General features: G+C 38.0%; 1 long non-coding RNA gene across 1 annotated transcript; it reads left to right on the forward strand.

Moving 5' to 3' along the window:
• Window positions 1-2,105: 2,105 nt before the first annotated feature.
• LOC108294084 lies at window positions 2,106-21,477 on the forward strand. Its single transcript, XR_001820900.2, has 3 exons — window positions 2,106-2,236; window positions 4,305-4,312; window positions 21,468-21,477. It is a non-coding gene; the product is annotated as an uncharacterized LOC108294084 (long non-coding RNA).
• The last annotated feature ends 6,343 nt before the right edge of the window (window positions 21,478-27,820 follow it).

The raw sequence follows: 27,820 nt of genomic DNA on the forward strand, positions 1-27,820 counted from the left end.
TGAACCACTGCACCCAGCCCTTTGCCCACTTTTTAATGGGATTGTTTTTTTTTTTTCCTTGTAAATTTGTTTAAGTTCCTCATATATGCTGGATATTAGACCTTTGACAAATGCATAATTTGTAATTTTTTTCCCATTCTGTAGGTAGGTTGTATGTTTATTCTATTGATAGTTTATTTTGCTATGCAGAAGCTCTTTAGTTTAATTAGATTCTTTTTGTCAATTTTTGCTTTTGTTGCAGTTCCTTTCAGCATCTGGGACATGAAATCTCTTCCTGGACCTATGTAGTTAATGATATTGCCTAGGTTGTCTTGTACGGTTTTTATAGTTTTGTGTTTTACATTTAAGTCTTTAAGCCATCTTGAGTTAACTTCTGTATATGGTGTAAGGAAAACTAGTTAGCTAGTTAATTTGGGTTATGGTGTTAGGAAAACAGGTCTAGTTTCAGTTTTCTGCATCTAGCTAACCAGTTATCCCAGCACCATTTATTGACTAGGAGTCCTTTCATCATTGCTTCTTTTTATTTAGGTTTGTCAAAGATCAGAAATGTATAGGGTGTAATCTTATTTCTGAGTTCTCTATTCTGTTCCATTGGTCTGTGTGTCTGTTCTTGTACTGGTACCATGCTGTTTCGGTTACTATAGCCCTATAGTATAATTTGATGTTGGGTAGCATGATGGATTCAGCTTCGTTCTTTTTGCTTAGTATTGTCTTGGCTATTTGGGTGTAGGATCCAGCCTTACAGGGTCCCATGAGTCCCTTTCTGCTGGTGTGGAGATGAGAAACTGTGTAAGTAAAAGACACAAGACACCAAGAAAGAGAAAACAGAGTTTGGGCCCAGGGGTCCACTGCCAACCAAAGCACAGAGTCCAGCAGTTGCCCCAAATGTCTCGATGCTCTGACTTTTATTGAGTACAAAGCAGGGGGAAAGGTGGGTAGGATGAGGTAATGGTGATCAGTGATAGGGTGATTACCAAGACTTTGAAGAAGCCAAAGTGAGGAGAAAACCTAAGGCATCAGCACTTTTTTCATACTTATCAAGAAATAACAAGGTCACTAAGATTTATGTTATTATTACTAATTCTTATCTTCTAAGAAAAAGAGAAACAGGTGCAGAACAGAACTTGAAAGTAGACATGGAATGTGACTGCTGAAGCACAGCATCACTTAGAGACAATTAAGTCCCCAGATGTCTGTGGACTTCCCTGACAGCCATCAGGGTTACCACAGAGCTTCGGAGAATAGAGTTTTCTCCTCACTCCCCTGGGGAAGGAGATGTCTCGGCCATCTTGGACATCTTTTTCCCTAGTTGGCTAAACAGTGGGCACTTTCACAGTGCTGACACTGTCACACAGCCAAGGTATCCTCCAGTAGCTCTTATGGAGGCATGACAGAGGACTTAGAGCACCTTGCCTTAGGGTCACCTCTTTTCCAATGCCACTTCAGTCCCATACTTCTTGACCTGAGACTTATTAGTAAGGTTAAAGATTATATGATTATATGTAAGTATATATTTATGATTCCATATAAATAGCTATGTGATTATTTATTATGATACATAGGAATAACTATGTAAATGTATTTCTAATTCTTTTCTAATTCTATGTTTATATGAGGACATGCTGAGGCTTCAGACCTTTGCCTTGGCTTTTGTGGGTTCTCCCAACATTTGGGTACTTTTTTGGGTTCCATATGAATTTTAAAATAAATTTTTTAGTTCTGCCAAAAATGACAATGGTAGTTTAATGGGAAAATTTGTTGAGCAGTAAGGCCATTTTAACAACTTTGAATACTTTTATCTATGAGCATGGAATGCTATTCTATTTATTTGTGTTATTTCTGATTTCTCTGAGTAGGGGTTTGTAGTTCTCCTTGAAAAGATCTTTTATTTTCCTTGTAATCTGTATTCTTAGTTATTTTATTTTTTGTGGCAATTGTGAATGGGAGTCCATTGGTGTTATGTCTCTTGGCTTGACTGTTGTTGGTGTATAAAATTGCTAGTAATTTTTTGACATTGATTTTCTATCCTGAGATTGCTGAAGTTGCTTATAAGCTTAAGAAGCTTTTGACCTGAGACAGTGGGGTTTTCTAGGTATAGAATCATGTTGTCTACAAACAGGGACAGTTTGGTTTCCCTCCCCCTATTGGAATGCTCTTTATTTCTTTCTCTTGTATGATTGCTCTGGTCAGAACTTTCAATATTATGTTGGATAGGAATTGTGAAGAGGGCATCCTTGTCTCTACTAGTTTTTAAAGGGAATAACTTCAGCTTTTGCCTATTCAATATGATGTTGACTGTGGATCTGTCATACATGGATATTATTATTTTGAGACATATTCCTTCAATACATACTTTATTAAGAATTTTTAACATGAAGAGATGTTGAATTTTGTCAAAAATTTTTTCTGCATCTATTGAGATAATCATGTGATTTTTGCCTTTAGATATGTTTATGTGATTAATTTATTGATTTGCATATGTTCAACAAATCTTGCATCCTGGAGATGAGGCCTACTTGATCATGATGGATAAGCTTTTTGATGTACTGCTGAATTCGGTTTGCCGGTATTTTGTTGATTTTTGCATCAATGTTCATCAAGGATATTGGCCTGAAGTTTTCTGTTTTTCTTGTGTCTCTGCCAGGTCTTGATATCAGGATAATGCTGGCCTCATAGAATGAGTTAGAAAGGAGTCTCTCCTTTCCCATTCTAAAAAATAGTTTCGGTAGGCATGGTGCCAGCCCAGCTGTTTATCCATCTAATCCTGAACTTTTCTTAGTTGATAGGCTATTTATTATTGCCTCTATTTCCAAACGTATTATTGGTCTTTTCAAGGATCAGTTTATTCTTGGTTCAGTCTTGGAGGTTGTATCTCTACAGGAATTTAGCAATTTCTTCTAGATTTTCTTGCTTATGTGCATAGTGGCACTTTCTTTTTAATATTCTATGATGGTTGTATTTCTGTCAGGTAAGTAGTAATATTTCTCTTATTTCTGGTTGTGTTTATTTGGATCTTCTCTGTTTTCTTCATTAGGGTAGCTAGTAGTCCATCTATTTTATTATTTTTTTTAAAAAAACAGCATCTAGATATGTCAATCTTTTGAATGATTTTTTATGTCACTATCTTATTTAGTTCAGCTCTGACTTTGGCTGTTTCTTGTATACTGCTTGCCTTGTGATTTGTCTGTTTTTGGTTCTCTAGTTCTTTTAGCTGAGATGTTTGGTTCTTAACTTGAGATCTTTATAGATTTTTGATGTGGGCATTTAGTGCCATAAATTTCTCTCTTAATACTGCCTTAGGTGTGTCCCAGAGATTCTTGTATGTTGTATCTTTCTTTTCATTAGGTTCTAAAAACTTCTTGGCTTATGCCTTAAATTTGTTATTTACCCAAAAGTCATTCTGGAGCTGGTTATTCAATGTTCTTGTAAGTGTGTGGTTTTGAGTGAATTTCTTAGTCTTGAGTTCTAATTTGATTGTGGTGTGGTCCAGGAGACAGCTTGTTGTGATTTCGGTTGTTTTGCATTTGCCAAGGAGTGTTTTACTTGCAATTATGTAATCTATTTTACAGTTAGCACTATGTGGCAATGAGAATAATGTATATTCTGTTGGTTTTTGGTGGAGAGTTCTGTGGATATGTGTCAGTTTTATTTGATGAAGAGGTGAGTTCAGGTCCTGAATATCTTTGCTAATTTTCTCTCTTGCTGATATGTTTAATATTGTCAGCGGGTTCTTAAAGTTTCTCACTGTTAACATGTGCAGGTCTAAGTCTCTGTGAAGATCTTTAAAAAATTGCTTTATGAATCTAGGTGCTCCTGTGTTGGGTGCAGTGTATGTTTAGGATAGTTAGCTCTTCTTGTTGAATTGAATCCTTTACCATTGTGAACTCTTCCTGTTCTTTTTTGATCTTTGTTAATTTAAAGTCTGTTTTGTCAAAAAGTAGGATATCAATCCCTGTTATTTGGTTTTTTCCATCTGCTTGGTAATGTTTTCTCCATCCCTTTATTTTGAGCCTATGTGTGCCTTTGCATATGATAAAAGACAGCATAGAAATGGGTCTTGGCTCTTTATCCAGCTTACTACTCTGTGTCTTTTAATTGGGGAATTTAACCCATTTATATTTAAGATTCATATTCTTATCTCTGGATTTGATCCTGTCATGATGATGCTAGTTTGTTACTTTGCAGACTTGTTTTTGTGGTTGCTTTATAGTGTCACTGAACTGTGTACTTCAGTGTGTTTTTGTAGTGGCTGGTAGTGTGTTTTTACTTTCCATATTTAGTGCTTCCTTCAGGATGTAAGAAAGGTCTGGTGGTAATAAGTTCCCTCAGCATTTGCTTTCTGGAAACACTCTTATTTCTCCTGAATTTATGAAGCTTCGTTTGGCTAGATCTGATATTCTGGGTTAGAATTGCTTTTCTTTAAGAATGTTAAATATTGACCTCAATCTTTTCTGGCTTGTAGGGTTTCCACTGAAAAGTCCACTCTTGGTTTGATGGGCTTCCCTTTGTATGAGACCAAACCTTTCTCTCTGGATGTTCTTACCTTTTTTTCTTTCATTTCAACCTTAAAGAATCTGATGATTATGTTTCTTGGGGATGATATTCTTGTGGAGTATCTTACTGGTGTTTTCTGAATTTCCTGAATTTGAATGTTGGCCTGTCTAGCAAGGTTGAGGAAGTTCTCAGGCATGATATCCTGAAATATGTGTTCCAAATGGGTTCAATTTTCCCCAGCTCCTTCAGGTACACCAATCAGTCATAGGTTTTATCTCTTTACATAATTCCATGTTTTGCGGAGGTATTTATTCATTCCTATTCATTCTTTTAAAACTATCTTGTCTGCCTGTCTTATTTCAGAAACAGTCTTCCAGCTCTGAGATTATTTCCTCTGCCTTGTCTATCCTGCTACCAATATTTGTGATTGCATTATGAAATTCTTGTATTGTGTTTTTCATCTCTATCAGTTTGGTTATTTTCTTCTCTGTCCTGGCTATTTTGTCTGTCAGCTCCTGCAATGTTTTATTGTGATTTTTAGTTTCCTTTCATTGAGTAAGTATGTGATCCTTTATCTCAGTGAATTTCATTTTTATCCACATTCTGATTTCAGTCATCTCAGCTTCAGCCCCATCTTGAACCCTTGCTGGAGAAGTGATGTGGTCATTTGAAGGAGAGAGGGCACTCTGACATTTTGAGTTTTCAGTATTCCTGCACTGATTCTTTCTCAACTTTGTGGGCTTATCTACCTTCAGTCTTTGACACTGCTGATCTCTTGATGCAGTTTTTGAGTTTTTTGTGTATTTTTTTTCTAACAGTTTGGCCACTTTTCCGTAGAGCTGCTATGGTATGCTGGGTGTCCACTCCAGTCCTTAGTCACATGGATTTTCCAGTACCTGAAGGTATCATCAGTGAAGTTTGCAAAACAACAAACATGGCAGCCAGCCCCTTCCTCTGTAAGCGCCATTCCAGTGGGGTATAAACCTGTTGTCACCCCACTTGCACCTGTAGGAGGAGGATTGAGACTCTGGTTGGGAGGTCTCACCAAGCCAGGAGGAATGGGATCAGGGACTCACTTAAAGAAGCAGTCTAGCCCATCTTTCACAGAGCATTGGTACTGTGCTGGAGTACCGTGCTCTCACATCCATCAGGTTGGGCTCTCCAAAGCCTGGAAGCTGGAACATCTAAGTTCATAAAGTAACAAAGATGGTATCCCACCCCTCTTTCTAGGAACTCTATTCTAGGCAGTTTTCAAGCCACTGTTAGCCAGAGAACATCAGTGAGAATGGCTGGAGGCCCTGCTTTGAAGTCCTGCCCAATGAGGAGGAATAGATTAGGGAACAACTTAAGGAAGCAGTTTGGCCATGCTTCTGTAGAACATCTGTGCTGTGCAGGGGTACCACTTCTGCCCTAGTTAGCCTGGGCTCTTCAAAGCCCACAAGCTGAAATGGCTGAGTTACCCAAACAGCAAAGATGGCAACTTGTCCTTCGTCCTGGGAACTCATTCCCAGGGAGAATTCAAGTATCTGTAGGGCCCTGACTGGGAGATGCCCTCTGGAGATGAGGAGTGGACCAGGGTCCTGCTTAAAGACCTTAAAGTCTGGCTGCATTTTGGTAGAGCAGCTGTGCTTTACTGAGTAATCCTTTCTAGTAGAGCCTTCGTCTTTGCTGTTTTGGAAATTTAACGTTTCCAGTCTCCAGGCTTTGGATACATGCCTTGGACTCTCCTAAGCCCAGAGGCTGGAAAGGCAGAGTTGTTCAAACAGCAAATATGACAGCCACTTCTACCCCCAGGCACTTCATTCCGGGGGGAAATAAAAATTCTGTCTGCTGGAGAACCTGGGTGGGGATAGCTAAAGGCCACAGTTAGGTTTCACCCAGAGATAAAGGGCAATCAGAGTCCAGCTTAAAGAAGCAGTCTGGCCCTGTTTTGGTAGAGCAGCTGTGGGATCCCTTCCACCCTTGAGTAATTTGATTTGGACTCTCCTAACCCCAGGAACTGCAACAGCTGTCATCCAAACCACAAAGATGGCGGCCTGGCCCTCTCCCCATGAACTCTGTTCCATCCCAGGTAGGTGCAACACTGTTGCTGGGGCTGACTGGAATTCCAAGCCTGTGGGTTTTATCCAGCGAGGTAACCTGGAAGTGGAACCTACAGACTGATGCTGCTCTGCCCCCTGGTTTCAGCTCCTTTCCTAGGGTTATGTACGGAGGTCCAACCTCCTGCCTTGCCTGAGTTTCAGTCACCTTTGCCAGGGATCCTGGAGGTGGGATTCTGGGGCTCTGTGGGTGCCTGAACAGCCAATCTGCTGAGACGTCACACAACTCTGTGTTTCAGACAGAAGGCCCTGGTGGACGAGGTTTGCCAGGGTATCTCCTAACCCAAGGATTGCAAAGATCCGTGGGAGAAGTGTGGTTTTGGAGGGTCACACATTCACTTACCACTTCCCGGGGGAGGGGGAGGTTCCCTTGGCTCCGTGTCGCATTTGGGTGGGCCATCACCCTGATTTACTTTTTTCTGTTCTCCGTTGGTTGAGCTGTTTCCCTGATGAGTCCTAATGCGAATACCTGGATGTTTCACTTGAGGGTGCTGTGTTTACTAACCCCTTTTACTCTTCTCTGTGAGAGCCACACACTCTAGCTGCTTCTAGTTGGCTGTCTTGGCCCTCTACCCAAATTTGTTTTTAAATATAGGCTCACTTTCATTTCATTGCAACATTGTATTTGCAATGTCTCACCCAATACAGCAATTTTAAATGGAGATTATGACTTGTTTCTTATAAAAAGGAGAAAGTCAATGTCTCAGCCTTTTTTTTTTCTTTCATAAGGCCTACCCTTCCCATTTTAAATTCTTTTAATATTTATTGATATACATTTTCTATCAATTTGAAGAAATTGAAGAAATTCTATCATTAACTTGTGAATTTACAAGAGTAGAATCACAAAATATTAAGGCTAGAGGAAACCTGGAAATTATTTTTTCTAATATCCTTACTTACCAATGAACAAAATGAACAATGGGGAGGTAAAATGAAGTACTCAAGGTTTACACAGATAATTGGTGATCACAGATAATTAGACTGCCGAAACCTTTGTAGCATTTCTGAAATCAAAAGCCCTGCTTGTGAATAAAATATAGATCAAATTCAGCTTGAACTATTACACAATATCTAGAAAGGATACAGAAGTATTTGCTAAAGAATACCAAATTATCCTCATATGATCACTATATATTATATGCATATGTTCTTGTACACACGTACACACACACACACACACACACACACACACACAAGATACAAATTAGCAAGAGCACTACAACTAGAATTCAGGTCATCTTATTCCAGATGCAATATTGTTTCTACTCCAACACATTATGACACAGATGATAACTATTTAGATGAATTTTAAATCTAGAAATTTAGTAAAGGTTGTTTCTATATTTGTGGAGATCAGAAAGACTTTTTAAGTGACTAAAGGAATAAACAATACAACTTAAAATTGGAATAATAAATTTCTAAATTTCTCAAATGTAGCTTTGACTACTTTTTTTTTGCTGCACTTTTAATACAAAGTAGCACTTCATACTTAGTCTATCGGTATAGCTGTCATAACAGTCTTTCACTGAAATAGAAGTATCTTGTAAATAATGCATAGTGTTTTCACATTAATTATCTCATTAAATTATATCAGTCACAAGAATTACAAGAAATACTATATTTCAAAGGTAGGAAGCTAAGATATATATAAAATAATTTATTCATATGGAGAAAAAGGCAAGAGAGCAGTTTCCTGGCTCCTGAAACCAGTGCTATTTCTGTTGCATTGAAATCTAAAATCTGGCTGGGTGGGATGGTCCATGTCTGTAATACCAGCCCTTTGCGAGACCGAGGTGGGTGGATCACTTGAGCCTAGGTGTTTGAGGCCAGCCTGGGCAACAAGGAAAAACCTTGTTGCTACAGAAAACATAAAAACTAGCCAAGTGTGGTGTCACACACCTGTAATCCCAGCTACTTGGGTGGCTGAGATGGGCGGGATCCATTCAACCTGGGAGTTCAAGGCTGCAGTCAGCTGTGATTGCACCATTGCACTTCAGCGTGGGTGACAGAGCAAGACATTATCTCAAAACAAATCTAAAAATTTCATGAAATACCTTTTATGCATTTTTACTGTGGTACAAATGATTAAAACAGACCTTATTTACATAACATGTTTTCCAGTTATACTTTATTATCCTATCAGAAAAGCTGTACACCACAATAAAATTTATACATTTAGAGGTTCATTATAGTCCCATGACAATTGTGAATGTCAGGTGTTATTTGTATTTGCTGTAGCAAATACTTAACAAAATGTAGATCTGGCTTTGGAACTGGGTAATGGGTGAAGGTTGGGAAAATTTTGAGGAGGACATTAGCAAAAGCCTAATTTTTTTAACACAGTGTTAGTGTATATATGAATGCTAAAGATTGTTGTCAAGGTTTCAGAAGGAAAGGAAAAACATGGTAGAAAAGAAAAACTTATGTTGTCTTAGAGAATGCATGCATAGTCGTAAACAGACTATTGGTAGTAGTACGGTTGCTAAAGATGCTGATGATGCATGCTCAAAAGAAAGTGAGAAAGACAGTAAAAAGGATGCTGTGCTGTTGGTTTTTGAAGATGAAGGGGCCATAAGCCAAATAATGTAGGTAACCTCTAGAAGCTGGAAAAAGAAAGATTCTAGACAAAAGCTTTCAAACTAAGGCAGCAGCGTGGACACATTTTCGAAATATGGTCTCCAAAATTATGATATAATACATTTTTGCGTTTTTTTAAGCCATAAAATTTGGGGCAATTTGTTACAGCAGCAGCGGGAAATGAATACAGATTTGAGGAATATCTTCTATTTAATGTGATTTTTAAAAAAGATTCAACCTTTCATTTGACACCTGAATTGTATTTAGAGCAAAAAAATCAGATCACTTAAGCTCAGTCCTATTTTATTAAATACTTTTTATAAATACTCTGGATGGAGGTCTTTTATAAAGATTCTTGAGGGAGGTCTTTTTAAAGATCAGATTCTTATTTAATGGGTTTGGAGTTGCAATTGAAATTCTGAAATTCTAACAAATTCTTAGATGATGTCAATACTGCTGCTCCTTATGTAACACTTTTGATTAGCAAAATGTTAGAATAAATCATTAATTACAGTTCACCTTAGTTAAGTATTAATAACTTATTGCTGAATTAGTAATTTTAGTCATATTTTGACTTGGCCTTTATCCCTATAGCCACTGAAGTGAGTCATTTAAAGTGATAGACATTAAACCACAAATTTCCTTTTTTCAGAAGGAGTGAAAAAGTTTTATACCTTTTTTGTATAAATCTCATTGATTGTTACATAAATAAGGAGGTGAAGCATACTCATTCTTATTGGCTATCTGGTAGAAAAATGAGACCTTTTTATCATCACAGTGGACCACAGCCAGTATCCTCATCTTTGGATTCTAATGCAATGAAATATTTTCATGAATGGTTACTCTGTATTAAAATAACAGGAGATATAGAAAGCTAGGTCTCAGTATATGAGCACACTCAGTGGTGTTTACACTCAGGTTAAAATAGGAAACATATTTGTGTGGCATAGCTCTGCTATTTTGTATATCTTAGGCAAGGACCTTAGCTTTGTTAAGCCTTCATTTCTCCATTTATAATATAAAAGATCTGAACTTTAAGTTATTTAATGGGCATTACTAATCTAAGCAGTCGTGATAGCAATATATCTGAGATACAGTGACTGTCTACATTTTATAAAGTCTATATGAAAAGGTAGCATAAACATTTGCTTATGTGGTTAACTTGAAATGGAGGATAACTTCACCAACACTGGCAGTGACCATTTTTAACTTCTGAATAAAATTTTCATAGGATCATCCATTTCTATTCAACAACACTTTACTTCCTATAATCACAACCCCTCCAACAGACAGACAGACAGACAGACAGACACACACACACATGCGCGCGCACACACACACACACACGCACACACACACACACTTAAGCTTTATAAAGTATAGAGAAAAACTACTTAAAATAAAATCCTCCAAGTAAAGTAAACTTGCCATATGCTTAAACCTGGAAACTTTCTTTCTACTAAAGTTTCTCAGCATTTTGGTGGCAAGGAATGATATTCTCCAATTACATATGAACTCAATATCTTCTCCTAAAATTGTTCACTGTTCCCCAGATAGTGATATTAGAGGCTTACTCTGGCTTAAACTGTAACCAGTTTTGAATTTTGATAAATAATTTTTCAGAAGTATAAGTGTATCTTTTAGAGATATGTCACAGGCTTCCTTCTTTGCAATGATTATTATATATTAAGAAGCCAGCAAAAAAAAAAAAAAAAAAAAAAAAAGAAGAAGAAGCCAGCATTCTACTTTTTGTTTGGCACTTACTAATCCAGTTAACATTAAATAAGCAAGTAAGTTTTGTGTGTGAAGCCTTATGCTAGTTTTTATGCAGAGAGATGAAGAAAAAGTATTAAATTCTCGACTTTTAGTAGCTAAAAGTCATTTAAAAATATGAAAGTGACTTAGAAGCATGTAAATAAGCACTAAAAAAATAAAATTGGAATCCCTGTATAGAATCAGGTCCCAGAATAAAGGTATAATAAGAGTATACTTGAATTAAGGAAAATCATTCTTCTCTTTTTAAAGCTAGGATTTATTGAATGCCTAGTATTTCCTAGGCAATATATAAACCACATACATGTGTTATTTTATTTTACTCTCACAAAAAACTTATGAGTTCAGGATTATTATTAGTGTCATTTTAAAGATGAGACAATCGAAGCATGGATAATAAACTAGATAAAGGTCACACAAGTAGAAAATGGCAGAATAAGAACTAGAACCCAAGTCTCTCTGACTTCAAAATTTGTTATTTTAACCATAATATTTTTAGATGGAGTCTCTCTCTGTGGCTCAGGCTGGAGTGCAGTGGCACCATCTCCGCTCACTGCAACCTGCACCTTCCCAGGGGCCAAGCATTTCTCCTGCCTTAGCCTTCCAAGTAGCTGGGACTACAGGCGTGTGCCACCATGCCCAGCTAATTTTTGTATTTTTAGTAGAAACAGGGTTTCACCATGTTGGCCAGGCTGGTCTCAACTCTTGACCTCAAGTGATCCACCTGCCTCAGCCTCCCAAAGTGTTGGGATTACAGGTGTGAGTCACCGTGCCCAGCCTTTAATCAAGATTTATTGGTACAGTGTACATACCAATTCAAATCAAAATAAGGAAATCCTGGTAGACATATTACATACTAAAAAATCAGGTTTACTAATATTACCTTGGATGAATAGGATCTGATGATTTTGAAGTTAAAAACAGTTTCTTATTTACTGATGAGAAAACTGATGATCAGAGAAGAGAATGACTTACTCAAACTCACAATACTAGTAACTGGCAATGCTGTGACTAGAAACAGGTTTTCTGACTCCTCATAACTGTTTTCTCCTACTACATAAATAAAGACTTTATCTAATGTAATTTTTATATACACTGTTTTTTTTTTTTTTGTCCAATGGAGTCTCAGCTTAGTTATGTCAGTTACATATAAGCAGATGAAGATGATTTTGCCTATTACCCTCACAGCTCTAATTTATTCTTAACATGTTAGGTAGCTTTTTTATGGAGACCAAGGCATGAAATATAAAAAACATGTCATTTAAAGTTCTTTCCAGAGGCAATTAGAAGTCATCAAGCAAACAGCATATGTTCTTCTGGTACCCATGAATGCTAGCTTGATTTGCATTTGGTTCTCCCAACTGTCTCAGTCACTGGCTCATGTTCAAAAACTTTTTAGTACATAGTTATGACAGTATATCAATACTGTAAACAAGTGTTCTGTCTCTTAACAAATTGTATTGAAGTTGCCACTGAGCCTGACAGAGGCTGCTGAATAAAAAAGATAATTCAAATAATAGTCCTAGTTTCTTTTAGCTAAATATTACACCAGTAATTTAGTTAGAGCTCTCAGTCACATCTACTATTGCCCACTTTCTCGTTTTTTGAGTACTCAGGCTATATCTGGGTATTAGTTGAAAGGGTTGTAATTCAAAAGGCAGTTGTCTCAGTGCATGCTTTGATTTGCTGAGTAAGGCTGTATCTGTATTAAAATATGACCTTAAAAATAAAATATTTTTAAAATTTTTCTAAGGATATTAACCAGTCTTATACAATAAGCATTCAAAATATGTATTTAATGCCTAACTATGAGGAAAATTATTATAGTTAATGGAAATACAGACATGAACAAGATAAATGTAGTTTTTTTCATTATGGAGCTTACAGACTAGTTACGGGGTTAGGAGAAGGGCAATAGAAAGAGAGCAGATGATGGCGGGTTGTTGGCAAAGCAAATAACAAACATAATCACTCCTCACAATAATAAATGCAATGAAGGTAAAAATACACAGTGATGTAACAAAGAGATTTGGAGTAGAAAAGGCTGTTTTTGACTGCATAGTAAAAGGTAGACTTTCTGAGTTTAAAGCTCAGACCTAAGTCCTAAATTTTACAAAGTTCTAGTGAAAATCTGGCACAAAGCCCTTAAGTTAGGATGGAGCTTATTGTTACAGAGGCCAATGTGACTGGAACGAAGTAAGCAAAATAAGTACAGGGAAGTTTTCATAGATGAAGTATATAGGAGACAGATCACATAGGATTCTTAGTTTAGAGCAAATATATTTGATTATATTGATTACAGAGTCAAAATTATTATTCTATATCATGCCCATCTCTTTTAAACAGTTCTATCAAGATTCAATTTGCAAACAACAAATTTTATCTGATTAAAGTGTACAATTTGATGGTTTTTAGTATATTTACAGAGCTGTGGAATCAAAACCACTATATCAGAACATTTTCATTTTTTGAGAAAGCAAGCCCATACTCATTAGTAGTTACTCCCCTTTCCATGTCGACATCCCAGCTTCACACTACCGCTAATCTACTTTCCATTTCTACATAGTTACCTGTTGTGACCATTTCATATAAATTAGATGTATTATATGCAGTTTTTGTAAATGTTTTCTTTTAATTAGCATAATGTTTTCAAGTTTGATCCATGTTGTAGCATGTATAAACATGAATGCTATACTTTTATTTACTTTTTATTGTCAAATAATTTTCCATTTTTAGTGTATGCCACATTTTATTTACCCATTCTTTAGTTGATAAAATTTTTTGTTGTACCCTTTTTGCTATTATGAATAATGCTTCTAGAAACAATACTGCAAGAACATGTTTTTAATTCTTTTGGACATATTCTTATGAGTAGAATTGTTGAATAATATAATAAATATATGGATAACATTTCGAGGAACTGTTTACCAAAGTCACTGTATAAAATTGTATTCAGCTGTTAATTATAGTAATTACATGTTTGATTCCAGTAATATAATTACTGTGATATTAGTAATCCTGTAAAGATATTTGGAAATTTCAAAACCACTTATATAAATTCCTACTTTCATACATTTACCCCGTAGCTATAAAATGGCAACAAAAGTCAAAATAGACAAATGGATTCTAATTAAACTCCTGAGGTTCTGTACAGCAAACGAAACAATGATTAGAGTGAACTGGCAACCAACAGAATGGGGAAAAAAAATTTGCAATCTACCCATCTGACAAAGGCCTAACACCCAGAATCTACAAAGAAATGAAGCAGATCCACAGGAAACAAACAAACAAACCCAATCAAAAGTGAGTGAAAGATAAGAACAGACGCTTTTCCAAAGAAGACATTTAGGAGGCCAACAAACATATAAAAAAAAGTTTATTATCACTGGTAATCAGAGAAATGCAAATCAAAACCACATTGAGATACCATCTACACCAGTTAGAATGGCGATCATTAAAAAATCTGGAGACAACAGTTGCTGGAGAGCATGTGGAGAAAAAGGAACACTTTTACACTGTTGGTGGGAGTGTAAATTAGTTCAAACGTTGTGGAAGACAGTGTGGCAATTCCTCAAGGATCTGGAAATAGAAATTCCATTTGACCCAGCAATCCCATTACTGGGTATATATCCAAAGGATTATAAATCATTCTATTATAAAGACACATGGACACGTATGTTCACTGCGACACTGTTTACATTAGCAAAGACCTGGAACCAACCCAAATGCCCACTGATGTTAGACTGGACAAAGATCATGTGGCACATATACACCATGGAATACTATGGAGCCATAAAAAATGACAAGTTCATGTCCTTTGTAGGGACATGAATGAATCTGGAAACCATCATTCTCCACAAACTGACACAAGAACAGAAAACCAAATAACACATGTTCTCTCTCATAGTCAGGTGTTGAACAATGAGAACACATGAGGACAGGGAAGAAAACATCACACACTGAGGTCTGTTGCAGGGGGCTAAGGAAGGGACAGTGGGGAAGTGGGGAGGGTGGGGAGGAATAACACAGGGAGAAATGCCAGATGTAGGTGACGAAGGAATGGAGGCAACAAACCCCCACACATGGCAATGTGGTTTGCTGCCTCCATCCCCCTGTCACCTACATCTGGCATTTCTCCCTATGTTATCCCTCCCCAACCTCCCTATTCCCCACTGTCCCTCCCCTAGTCCCCCGCAAAAGACTCAGTGTGTGATGTTCCCCTCCCTGTGTCCATGTGTTCTCATTGTTCAGCACCCTCCTATGAGTGAGAACATGCAGTGTTTGATTTTCTGTTCTTGTGTCAGTTTGCTGAGAATGATGGTTTCCAGATTCATCCATGTTCCTACAAAGGACACAAACTCATTATTTTTAATGGCTGCATAGTATTCCATGGTGTATATGTGCTACATTTTTGTTGTCCAGTCTATCATTGATGGGCATTTGGGTTGGTTCCAGGTATTTGCTATTGTAAACAGTGCCACAATGAACATACATGTGCATGTGCCTTTATAATAGAATGATTTATAATCCTTTGGATATATAATCGTAATGGGATTGCTGGGTCAAATGGAATTTCTATTTCTAGATCCTTGAGGAATCCCCACACTGTCTTCCACAATGGCTGAACTAATTTACACTCCCACCAACAGTGTAAAAGTGTTCCTGTTTCTCCACATCCTCTCCAGCATCTGTTGTCTCCAGATTTTTTAATGGTCGCCATTCTAACTGGCGTGAGATGGTATCTCATTGTGTTTTTGTTTTGCCTTTCTCTAATGACCAGTGATGATGAGCATTTTTTTCATATGTTTATTGGCCTCATATATGTCTTCTTTGAAAAATGTCTGTTCATTTCCTTAGGCCACTTTTGAATGGGATTGTTTGTTTGTTTCTTGTATATCTGTATTCGTTCTTTGTAGATTATGGATATTAGCCCTTTGTCAGATGGGTAGATTGCAAAAATCGTTTCCCATTCTATTGGTTGCTGATTCGCTCTAATGATGCTTTCTTTTGCTGTACAGAAGCTCTGGAGTTTAATTAGATCCCATTTGTCTATCTTGGCTTTTATTGCCATTGCTTTTGGTGTTTTAGTCATGACGTCCTTGCCTATGCCTATGTCCTGGATGGTTTTGCATATGTTTTCTTCTAGTGTTTTTATGGTGTAAGGTTTTATGTTTAAATCTTTGATCCATCTGGAGTTAATTTTAGTGTAACAAGGGCTGAAGAAAAGGCAGCAATCAATAGCCTACCAACCAAAAATGCCCAGGTCCAGAAGGGTTCACAGCCGAATTCTACCAGATGTACAAAGAGGATCTGGTACCATTCCTTCTGAAACTGTATCAAACAATACAAAAGGAGGGAAGCCTCCCTAACTCATTTTATGAGATCAACATCATCCTGATACCAAAACCAGGCAGATACTCAGCTAAAAAAGAAAGCTTCAGGCCAATATCCATGATGAACATGGATGCAAAAATCTTCAATAAAATACTGGCAAACAGATTGCAACAGTACATCAAGAAGCTTATTCATCACGACCAAGTAGGCTTCATCCGGGGATTCAAGGCTGGTTACACATACACAAATCCACAAATGTAATCCATCACATAAATGGAACCAAAGACAAAAACCACATGATTATCTCAATAGATGCAGAGAAGGCTTTTGATGAAATTCAACAGCACTTCATGCTAAAAACTCTCAATAAGCTATGTGTTGATGGAATGTATCATAAAATGATAAAAGCTATGTATGACAAACGTACAGCCAATATCACACTGAACGGGCAAAAGCTGGAAGAATTCCCTTTGAAATCAGGCACTAGACAAGGATGTCCTCTCTCACCACTCCAATTCAAAATAGCATTTGAAGTTCTAGCCAGAGCAATCAGGCAAGAAAAAGAAATAAAGGGTATTCAATTAGGAAAGGAGGAAGTCAAATTGTCTCTATTTGCAGATGACATGATTGTATATCTAGAAGACCCCATTGTCTCAGCCCAAAATCTTCTCAAACTGATAAGCAACTTCAGCAAAGTCTCAGGATACAAAATCAATATGCAGAAATCACAAGCATTCCTATATACCAATAACAGACAAACAGAGAGCCAAATCAAGAATGAACTCCCGTCAAGAATGAACTCCCATTCACAATTGCTACAAAGAGAATAAAATACCTAGGAATACAACTAACAAAGTATTTAAAGGACCGCTTCAAGAAGAACCACTGCTCAATGAAATAAGAGAGGACACAAACAGATAAAGAAATATTCCATGCTCATGGCTAGGAAGAATCAATATCGTGAAAATGGCCATACTGCCCAAAGTAATCTATAGATTAAATGCTATCCCCATCAAGCTACCAATGACCTTCTTCACAGAACTGGAAAAAAACACTTTAAACATCATACGGAATCACAAAAGACTCTGCGTAGCCAAGCCAATCCTAACCAAAAAGAACAAAGCCAGAGGCATCACACTGCTGGACTTCAAACTGTACTACAAGGCTACAGTAATCAAAACAACATGGTACTGCTACCAAAACAGAGACATAGACTAATGAAACAGAACAGAGACCCCAGAAGAAATCCCACACATCTACAACCATCTGATCTTTGACAAACCCGGGAAAAACAAGCAATGGGGAAAGGACTCCATGTTTAATAAATGGTGCTGGGAAAACTGGCTAGCAATGTGCAGAAAGCAGAAACTGGACCCCTACCTATCACCTTACTCTGCAGTATGTTTTAACCGTGAGCTCGGGATGTGATCAGTGCACTGTTGGATAGTTTGTTCTTTCTATCAATTTAACAAGTTCTTCTGTTTCCTGTCTAGGAAGGTTATCGCCACCCTATCTAATCTACTTTATTTTCTCTTTCAGAGTCTTTGGGTCCATATTCCTATGGGTTGTTGAGGGACTAGATCATTTCTTCTAGAGCTGCTTCATGCTGAGAGGCAGCAATATCCCTGCTGAGCCAAGGTCTGAAAGTCTCTTTCTACCTCATTTAAGCATTATTGGTCATATCCTCCAATAGACAGGCTGGAATTCCCGCATGACTGTCATTTAGATGTGAAACTGTTGCAACCTAAAAGACACAAAGCTTACAAGGGAGTTAAACAAGTAAGTCCCAAAGATTAGTAGCAATACCATATATTGAGCAAAGTGTTTCTTTCCCATCTGGGTAGGCTTACTCCACCCCCTTCTCTTGTGGGAAAAATTATGAGCAAAACAAAGTGTAACATAATTGTACCAAAATAAAAGATTCAAAGATAAAGAACAAAGAAGGCTGTTTAACTTTCTGATGCTTTGGGTCCTGGTTGCCTGTTTATTTCTTGAACAGAATATTTAAATCCTCCAGTGCTTCTTGTAAATAGCTTGGAGTCTGCCTCAAGGGTTTCTGTGAAGACTCAAATAAAACAATTTCTTTGTTCTTGATAAGCACACCTGAGTTCTCATTTCTCTAAGTTTTTTCTGCTGTTGTACTCAGGAGCACCTGAGATGCACTACTTAATTAGGTTGCAATTGATTACTTGAGTAATTCTTCTATGTCTTAAGACCTACCATGCTTTTTTTGTTTTTTTTATTTTTGCTTGATAGATGATGTATTCTGAATTTATACTGAGGGAGTATTTCACCCTCAGAGTTTGATGAAAGTCTCTTTCTACCTCATTAAACATTATTGGTTCCCATACCCTTAAAATGCTTTTTGTACTAGCCCTAAATTTACAATTTAGGAGTAGAATGAAAAATTGTGGTCTGGAGTTTGCCAACACCAATGATACTGCAGCATTTGGCAGATAGGGGTTCAGGACAGAAAGTGAGAACTTACAGTCCAGACCCTGTATCCACAGGAAATGAATGTATTTACCTGCCATATCCAGGGTTATCCAAGCCTCTGTTGCTACAATTGAGACTGATTGCCTCATCAGAGTCATTGTCTTCCTTGGACCCCTTCAGTCTTTTGCCAGGGGCAGTAAGGCATTAGGAGTCCCATCCTCCCTTCAAAGTTGAGGATAGACCTTTCTCCATTGCCTCCCCCGCTTTTTGCCACATTGACAGGACCCAGAGGGATTGCAAGCCTGTGGGCCCTTTACGCACTTGGCATTCCAGGCTCCAGTGTTTTGATTTTCTACAGGTACAGCAGAGCCTTTGGGGTTTCTCCTAGGATTAGCTGGAGGTGGGAGTATTTCCCCCATAGCAATGGCCAAAAATTGGCCCTGTCTTTAGTCTCTCTCTGAGTCACCTTGATTCCTATGTGCCTCTTTTGCCCTGTCTCAGTTATTGAAGACCACAAAAGCCATATTTAGTAGGTTATGCATGGGGATATGGGGACCCATGGCCAATGTTTGTAATTTTATAAGACCATGTCTATGTTACCCTAGGTTACCTTAAAAGACAAGTCCTTTAATTCCTCCATATACCTTGGGGGGGTGGTCCTCAGAGAATTGTCCTCACCTTTGTTTGCATTGGGATAAATTTGAAATGTGAAAGAGACATGGATTCAAATGATCTCAACTCTTCATTTGCTACTTCCCTGAGGAGAAGTAGTCTGTTTTTCATTTCAGGTGGGTGGTACCATGCTCCACTTCAAATTGTCCCAATAAGATTGTGCTCCTTATGAAGTGAAGTATAGGTTGATATGGAGGCTGAATTAGTCTGTTTTCATGGTGCTCATAAAGACATATCTGAGACTGGCAGGAAGAAGAGGTTTAATTGGACCTAAAGTTCCACATGGCTGGAGAGGCCTCAGACTCATGGCAGGAGGAAAAAGGCACTTCTTACATGGTGGTGGAAAGAAAAATGAAGAAGAAGCAAAAGTGGAAACCTCTGATAAATTGATCAGATCTCACAAGAATAACATGGGAAAGACTATCCCCAATGATTCAATTACCTCTGCTGGTTTCCTCCTGCAACACAAGAGAATTCTGGGAGACAAAATTCAAGTTGAGATTTGGGTGGCAACACAGCCAAACCATATTATTTTGCCCCTGGCCCCTCCAAATCTCATGTCCTCACATTTCAAAACCAATTATGCCTTCCCAACAGCTCCCCAAAGTCTTAAGTCTTAACTAATTTCAGCATTAACCCAAAAGTCCACAGTCCAAAGTCTTATCTGAGGCAACACCCTTCTACATATGAGCCTGTAAAATCAAAAGCAAGCTGGCTACTTCCTAAATACAATGGAGGTACAGGTATTGGGTAAATACAGCCATTCTAAATGGGATTTACCAGAACAAAAGGGTTACAGGGCCCATGAAATCTGGAATACAGTGGGACAGTCAAATTTTAAAGCTTCAAAATGATCTCTTTTGACTCCAAGTCTCACATCTAGGTCACACTTATGAAAGAGGCAGGTTCCCATAGTCTCGGACAGCTCTGCCCCTGTGGTTTTGCAGGTTATAGCCCCCTTCCTGGCTGCTGTAACAGGCTGACATTGTCTGTGGCTTTACCAGACACAGACACATGGTACAAGCTGTAAGTAGATCTAATATACTGGGATCTGGAGGATGGTGGCCTTCTCACAACTCCACTAGATGGTGCCCAAGTAGGGACTCTGTGTGAGGGCTCTAACCCCACATTTCCCTTCCACACTGCCCAAGCAGAAGTTCTCCATGAGAGCCTGCCATGCAGCAACCTTCTACCTGGGCATCCAGGAATTTCTGTACATCTTCTGAAGTCTAGGTGGAGGCTTCCAAACCTCAATTATTGATTTCTGTATACCCACAGGCTCAACAACATGTGGAATCTGCCAAGGCTTAGGGCTTTCACCTTCTGAGGCCACAGCCTGAGCTGTATTTTGGCCCCTTTAAGCCAAGCCTGGAGCAGCTGGGACACAGGGCGCCAAGTCCCTAGGCTGCACACAGCACAGGGACCCTGGGCCAGGCCCAAGTAACCACGTTTTCCCTCCTTGACCTCCATTGCCTGTGATACGAGGTTCTGCTGTGAAGGTCTCTGACATGGCCTGAAGACATTTTTCCCGTGGTCTTTGCTATTAACATTAGGCCCGTTGATACTTAAGCAAATTTCTGCAGCCAGCTTGAATTTCTCCCGAAAATCGGGTCTTCTTTTCTATTTTATAGTCAGGCTTCCCTTACGAAACTGAATGCCTTTAACAGCACCCAAGTCACATCTTGAATGCTTTACTACTTAGAAATTTCTTCTGCCAGATACCCAAGTCATTTCTCTCAAGTTCAATGTTCCACAAATCTCTAGGGCAAGGGCAAAATGCTCTCATTCTGTTTGCTAAAATATAACAAGAGTCACCTCTGCTCCAGTTCCCAACAAGTTTCTCATCTCTATCTGAGACCACTTCAGCCTGGATTTTATTGTCCCTATTGCTATCAGAATTTTGAGCAAAAGTGTTCAATAAGTCTCTAGGACTTTCCAAGCTTTTGCACATTTTCTTGTCGTCTTTTGAGCCCTCTAAACTGTTTCAATCTCTGCTTATTATACAGTTTCAAAGTTGCTTCCCAATATTTGGGCATCTTTCCAGCAATGCCCCACTCTACTGATACCAATTTACTATATTAGCCAGTTTTCATGCTGCTGATAAAGACATACCAGAGACCGGGAAGTAAAACAAATTTAATTGGACTTACAGTAATACAAGACTGGGGAGGCTTCAAAATAATGGCGGGAGGTGAAAGGCACTTCTTATATGGCAGTGACAAGAGAAAATGAGGAAGAAGCCAAAGAAGAAACCCCTGATAAACCCATCAGATCTTGTAAGACTTATTTACTATCACAAGAATAGCATGGGAAAGACGGACCCCCATGATTTAATTGCTTCCCCCTGAGTCTCTCCACAACACAGGGGAATTCCAGGAGATACAATTCAAGTTGAGATTTGAGTGAGGACACAGCCAAACCGTGTCAGAGGGGGTGTAGTAGAAGACTGTAAATCTGACGGGGCAAGATCACTAGGAGAAGCATAAGCATAAGAGATTTTAGAGATAATCCTTGAGCTAGATTTTAAGAAAGAATAGCTGTTGGTGGGAGGCACATTTCCTAATACAGAGTCACTATGTTAGGTTCCCCACACCCTTTTTATAAACATGGGCATAACATATTCAACATTGGTCTTAAAGAGAATTATCTTAATATAGAGCCATTTCATTGGGGGAGGAATAATGTCTGGTTTCCCTGAGACCTTGGGGGAATTTCCAACCATCTTCTTTTCCTTAAATAAAAAGGTCTAATTACAAGATAGTATTGTTCTGGGCCAAGCTGTGTTGCAGAAAAAGATGAGTTTCTTGGCAATTATGGTGAATATATCCTAAAGGAGAGTTGGCAATGATAGACTTCTGGTTTCCTATCCTGGTGGTTGTTATTGGACTGTCTTACGCCATGTGAACAAAAGAAAGACTAGCCACTGGGTGTGACTCTAACTCATTCTCTTTTTTCTTGAGCAAGATGCTAGTACATGATTTAAATGTCCCATCCATAATCATCTCCAAAGGGCTAGAGCATCAAGACTCTAGTATGAATATCCCCTGCTCTCTCATGTGCTTCCCTAGATCCAGGCGTTTATGATGTCAAACATAGCTCCGTGACCAGCTAACAGTATCTTTATTTGTTTCCTCTATTCTTGAGTTAGGGACCAGTCAGTGGTCAAATGTATAAATTGATCCTCATAATCTAAGCTAGGAAACTTTCCCTTCAGACGAGGTTTTGGCAGTTTACTCTTGCAGACTTGATGCCCCATTGATATGGTTTGGCTCCCTGTCCCCACCCAACTCTCATCTTGTAGCTCCCATAGTTTCCACATATTGTGGGAGGAATTCAGTGAGAGATAATTGAATCATGATGGCAGGTTTTCCCATGCTGTTTTTGTGATAGTGAGTCAGTCTCACAATATCTGAGGGTTTAAAAAATGGGAGTTTCCCTGCACAAGCTCTCTCTTTTTGCCTGCCATAATCCATGTAAGAAGTGACTTGCTCCTTCTTGCCCTCTGCCATGATTGTGAGGCCTCCCCAGCCATGTGGAACTGTAAGTCCATTAAACCTCTTTTTCTTCCCAGTCTCAGATGTGTCTTCATCGACAGTGTGAAAACTGATTAATACAGTAAACTTGTACCAGTAGAGCGGGGTGCTGCTGAAAAGATACCTGAAAATGTAAAAGCAACTTTAGCGCTGGGTAACAGGCAAAGGTTGGAACAGTTTGGAGGGCTCAGAAGAAGATAGAAAATGTGTGAAAGTTTAGAACTCCCTAGAGCCTTGTTGAATGTCTTTACCCAAAATGCTGATAGTAATATGGACAATGAAGTCCAGGTTGAAGTGGGCTCAGATGGAAATGAGAAACTTGTTGGGAACTGGAGCAAAAGCGACTCTTGTTATGTTTTGGCAAAGAGACTGATGGCATTTTCCCCTGCCCTAGAGATTTGTGGAACTTTGAATTTCAGAGAAATGATTTAGGGTATCTGGCATAAGAAATTTCTAAGCAGCAAAACATTCAAGATGTGACTTGGATGCTGTTAAAGGCATTCAGTTTCATAAGGGATGCAGAGTATAAGTATTGGGAAAATTTACTACCTGACAATGCAATAGAAAACAAAATCCAGTTTTCTGAAAATAAATTCAAGTTGGCTGCATAAATCTGCATAAGTAACAAGGAGCAGAATGTTACTCATTAAGACAATAGGGAAAATATCTCCAGGTTACATCAGAAGTGTTCACAGCAGCCCATCACAGGCATAGAAGCTCAGGAGGAAAAAGTGCTTTCATGGGCCAGGCCCAGAGTCCTCATGCTGTGTGCAGTCTAGGGACTTGGTTCCCTGTGTCCAAGCTTCTCCAGCCATGATTAAAAGAAATCAAGGTACAGCTTGGACTGCTGCTTCAGAGGGTTGAAGTCCTAAGCCTTGGCAGCTTCCACATGATGTTGAGTCTCAAAGTGCACAGAAGTCAAGAATTGGAGTTTGTGAACCTCTGCCTAGATTTCAGAGGATGTATGGAAATGCCTAGATGCCCACGTACAAATTTGCTGCAGGCACTGTGCCCATATGGAGAAACTCTGCTATGGCAGTGTGGAAGGGAAATGTGGGGTCAATGCCCCACACAGAGTCCCTACTGGGGAGCCACCTAGTGAAGCTGTGAGAAGAGGGCCATTGTCCTCCAGACCCCAGAATGGTAGACCTACTGACAGCATTCAACATGCACCTGAAAAAGCTGCAGACACTCAATGCCATCCTGGGAAGGGAGCCAGCAGGGAGGGAGGTTGTATCCTGCAAAGCCACAAGAACAGAGTTGCCCAAGACCATTGAAACTCACCTCTTGCATCCATGTGAGACATGAAGTCAAAGGAGATCATTTTGGAGTTCTAAGATTTGACTGCCTGGCTAGATTTTGGAATTGCATAAATCCTGTAATCCCTTTGTTTTGGCCAATGTCTCCCATTTGGAAAGGTTATATTTACCTAATGTCTCTAGGAAGTAATTAACATGCTTTTGATTTTACAGGCTCATAGGTGGAAGGGAGTTCCTTGTCTCAGATGAGACTTTGGACTGTGAACTTTTGAGTTAATGCTGAAATGGTTTAAGACTTTGGGGGACTGTTGGGAAGGCATGGTTGGTTTTGAAATATGAAGACATGAGATTTGAGAGGGGCCAGGCATGGAATGATATGGTTTGGCTCTGTGTATTCACTCAAATCTCATCTTGTAGCTCCCATAATTCCCATGTTATTGGAGGGACCAGTAGGAGATAGCTGAATCATGTGGCATGTCTCCCCCATGCTGTTCTCATGAGAGTGAATAAGTGTCATGAGATCTGATGGTTTTAAAATGTGAGTTTTCCTGCATGAGCTCTCTTTTTCTCTACCACCATCCATGTAAGATGTGACTTGCTTGTCATTGCCTTCTGCCATGACTGTGAGGCCTCCCCAGCCATGTGGGCTGTAAGTCTATTAAACCTCCTTTTCTTCCCAGTCTCAGGTATGTCTTTATCTGCAGCATGAAATGGACAAATATACTCATAAAGAGGGGGGCAATTCCAAGGTGGATTCCCCTTGACTGCATACCCTTATGATACCACAACCTTGTAATATTCCATTTTTCCCTCTCAAAGATTATTTGCAAGACTCAAACAGTAATACAGCTCACTATACTGGGATAATTGTCAGGTTTAAAAACTTATTTCCTCTGCCTTCAGTAATCAGACACCAAAACTACTTTTTTCTCTATTCAGTCATGGCTGATCTTGATGAAGATGTTTTCTATTTGTTCCACCTTATCGTTAAAATGTGATAAAGCCATCTAATTAGGCACACAAAAAGATTGAAATCTCCCACATCAGGTTCTTTAATTTGGTAGTGATAGGGGTTTTTATGCAACCTAATATTGTCCTGACAGACAATACATTTGTCAGAGCTTACTCAAGAGGCCAGTCAAGAGATCAAAGAACAAAATTTATTGCCCCACCAATAAGGGATTAAAGTACAAAAGTAACAGTTGTTAGAGGCTGTTGAAGCTAAGCAAGGATATGAAGAGGGCATTATAAAAGGATGAAAAAAATAAATTCAAGGAAGGTAGAAGAGCCTCCAGCAACTAGATGGCAGGGCTTGCCTTAAATGGTGACCAGCTTCAATATTCTTGCCAGACCTGTAACAATTCCCACCAATTATTACATCTTACATAAATATAATACAATATCAAAAGCAGGAAATAAACTTTGGTGCAAAGAGTGCGTGTGTAGGTTTATGTAACCACTACCATAGTAAATATTACAGAATAATTATTTCATCACAGCACGGACTTTCATTGTGCTACCCTTTTATAGTCACACTTATCTACCTCCCCCATCACCATCCCTAAACCATATCAATCCCTAGACTATTCTCCATCTTAATACATTTGTTATTTTGAAAATGTTATATAAATAGAATCATACAGTAGGTGACTTTTTGATAGTTGCTTTTTACTCAGCAAAATGCCCTTTGATGTAAAGCCACATTTTTGTGTTTTTCATAGATCAATAATTTATTCTCTTCATTGCTAATAGTATTTCATGGATACATCACAGATTAAGCATTTTCCTCTTGAGAAACAGTTTGATTGTTTCCAGTACAGAGTTATTAAAAATAAAACTATTGTAAAATTCATGTATATATGTTTTGGGGATCATAAACTTTTATTTTTTTCTGGGGTAAATACCCAAGATTACTGGGTCTTAGTGTAATTGCATGTTTAGTTTTATTTTTTAAAATTTGCATAACAATTTTCAGAATGACTATAGCATCTTACATCCTAAAAAGTAGTATGCTATTTATTGAATTTCCTTGAAGTTGCACAAGCATTTGGTATTAGTTCTAGTTTCTTTAAATTGTTTAGTTCTTCTAATACATGTCTAGTGATACTTCAACATTATCCACTAAATAACTCAAAGTTAAAACCACAGTGAGATATCATTTATTGAAATTAAAGAAGAAAGTGATAAAGTTATTTGAAAAGTATTCTTAATTTTCTGTTTTCTCAAAAAGTTTGTGTAAAATTGGAAATACCCTGGACCTAAAGCTGTCTTGTATGAGGAGGTTATAAATTACAAATTCTATTTATTTAATTGATATGGGACTATTCAAATGATCTATTTTATGTTGAGTGAACTGTGGTAGCTTTTAGTCTTAGAGAAAATTGTTAATTTTATTTCAGTTTTCAAATTTATGAATCTAAAATTGTTCATTTCTTATCCTCATGATGTCTACAGTGTCTGTGGTGACGTATTATATTTCATTCCTTATATTATTAATTTTTGCTATTTCTTTTTGTCAGCCTTGCTAGATGTTTCTTACTTTTAATTTTTGTGGCTACATAGTAGGTGTTTATATTTATAGTGTATATGATATGATACAAGCAGCATACACTGCATAATAGTGATATCAAGGTAAATGAGTTATCCATCAGCTAAAGAATTTATTTTTCTTTATGTTACAAACAATGTAACTATACTATTAGTTATTTTAAAATATGCAGCAAATTATTGTTTGCTGTAGTCACCCTGTTGTGCTAACAACTACTAGATCTTATACAATCTAACTATATTTTTGTACTTATTAACCATTCTTACCTCTCCCCCATTCCTTCATTCCCAGTCTCTGCTAACCATTATTCTACTCTCTATCTCCATGAGCTCAATTGTTTTAATTTTTACCTCTAACAAATAAATAAGAAAATATAAACTTCATCTTTCTGCACCTGGCTTATTTCATTAACAAAATACCCTGATTCTTTTTTTTTTTTTAATTCTAGTCAGTCTGTGCTTATCCATTAATTGTCCTCCATTTTCATACATATTATTGCAAATAACAGAAACATTCTATTGTGGCTGAATAGTACTCCATTATGTATAAGCACCACATATTCTTCATCCATTCATCTGGTGATGGACACTTAGGTTGCTTCAAAATCCTGGCTAATGTGAATAGGGCTGCAATAAACATGAGAGTGCAAATATCTCTTTGATGCCTTAATATTCTTTTTTTTTTTTTTTTTGGTGTATTTCTAGCAGTGGGATTGCTGGATTATATGCTAGCTCTATTTTTTAGTTTTTTGAGGAACTTCCAAACTATTCTCCATAGGGATTGTACTAATTTATATTTCCACCAACAGTGTATGAGGGGTCCCTTTTCTCCACATCCTCACCAGGGTTTGCTATTGCATGTCTTTTGCATAAAAGTCATTTTAACTGGTGTGAGATGATATTTCATTGTATTTCTGATTTGCATTTCTCTGGTTAATAATGGTGTTGAGCACCTTTTCAGATACCTACTTGCCATTTGTATGTCCTCTGTGGAGAAACATCTGTTCAGATATTTTGCCCTTTTTTATATTAGATTATTAGATTTTTCCTCATTGAGTTGTTTGAGTTCCTTATCTATTCTAGTTATTAATCCATA

This window comes from Cebus imitator, unplaced genomic scaffold (genome assembly GCF_001604975.1).
Source record: "Cebus imitator isolate Cc_AM_T3 unplaced genomic scaffold, Cebus_imitator-1.0 Scaffold561, whole genome shotgun sequence".
NCBI lineage: Eukaryota > Metazoa > Chordata > Mammalia > Primates > Cebidae > Cebus > Cebus imitator.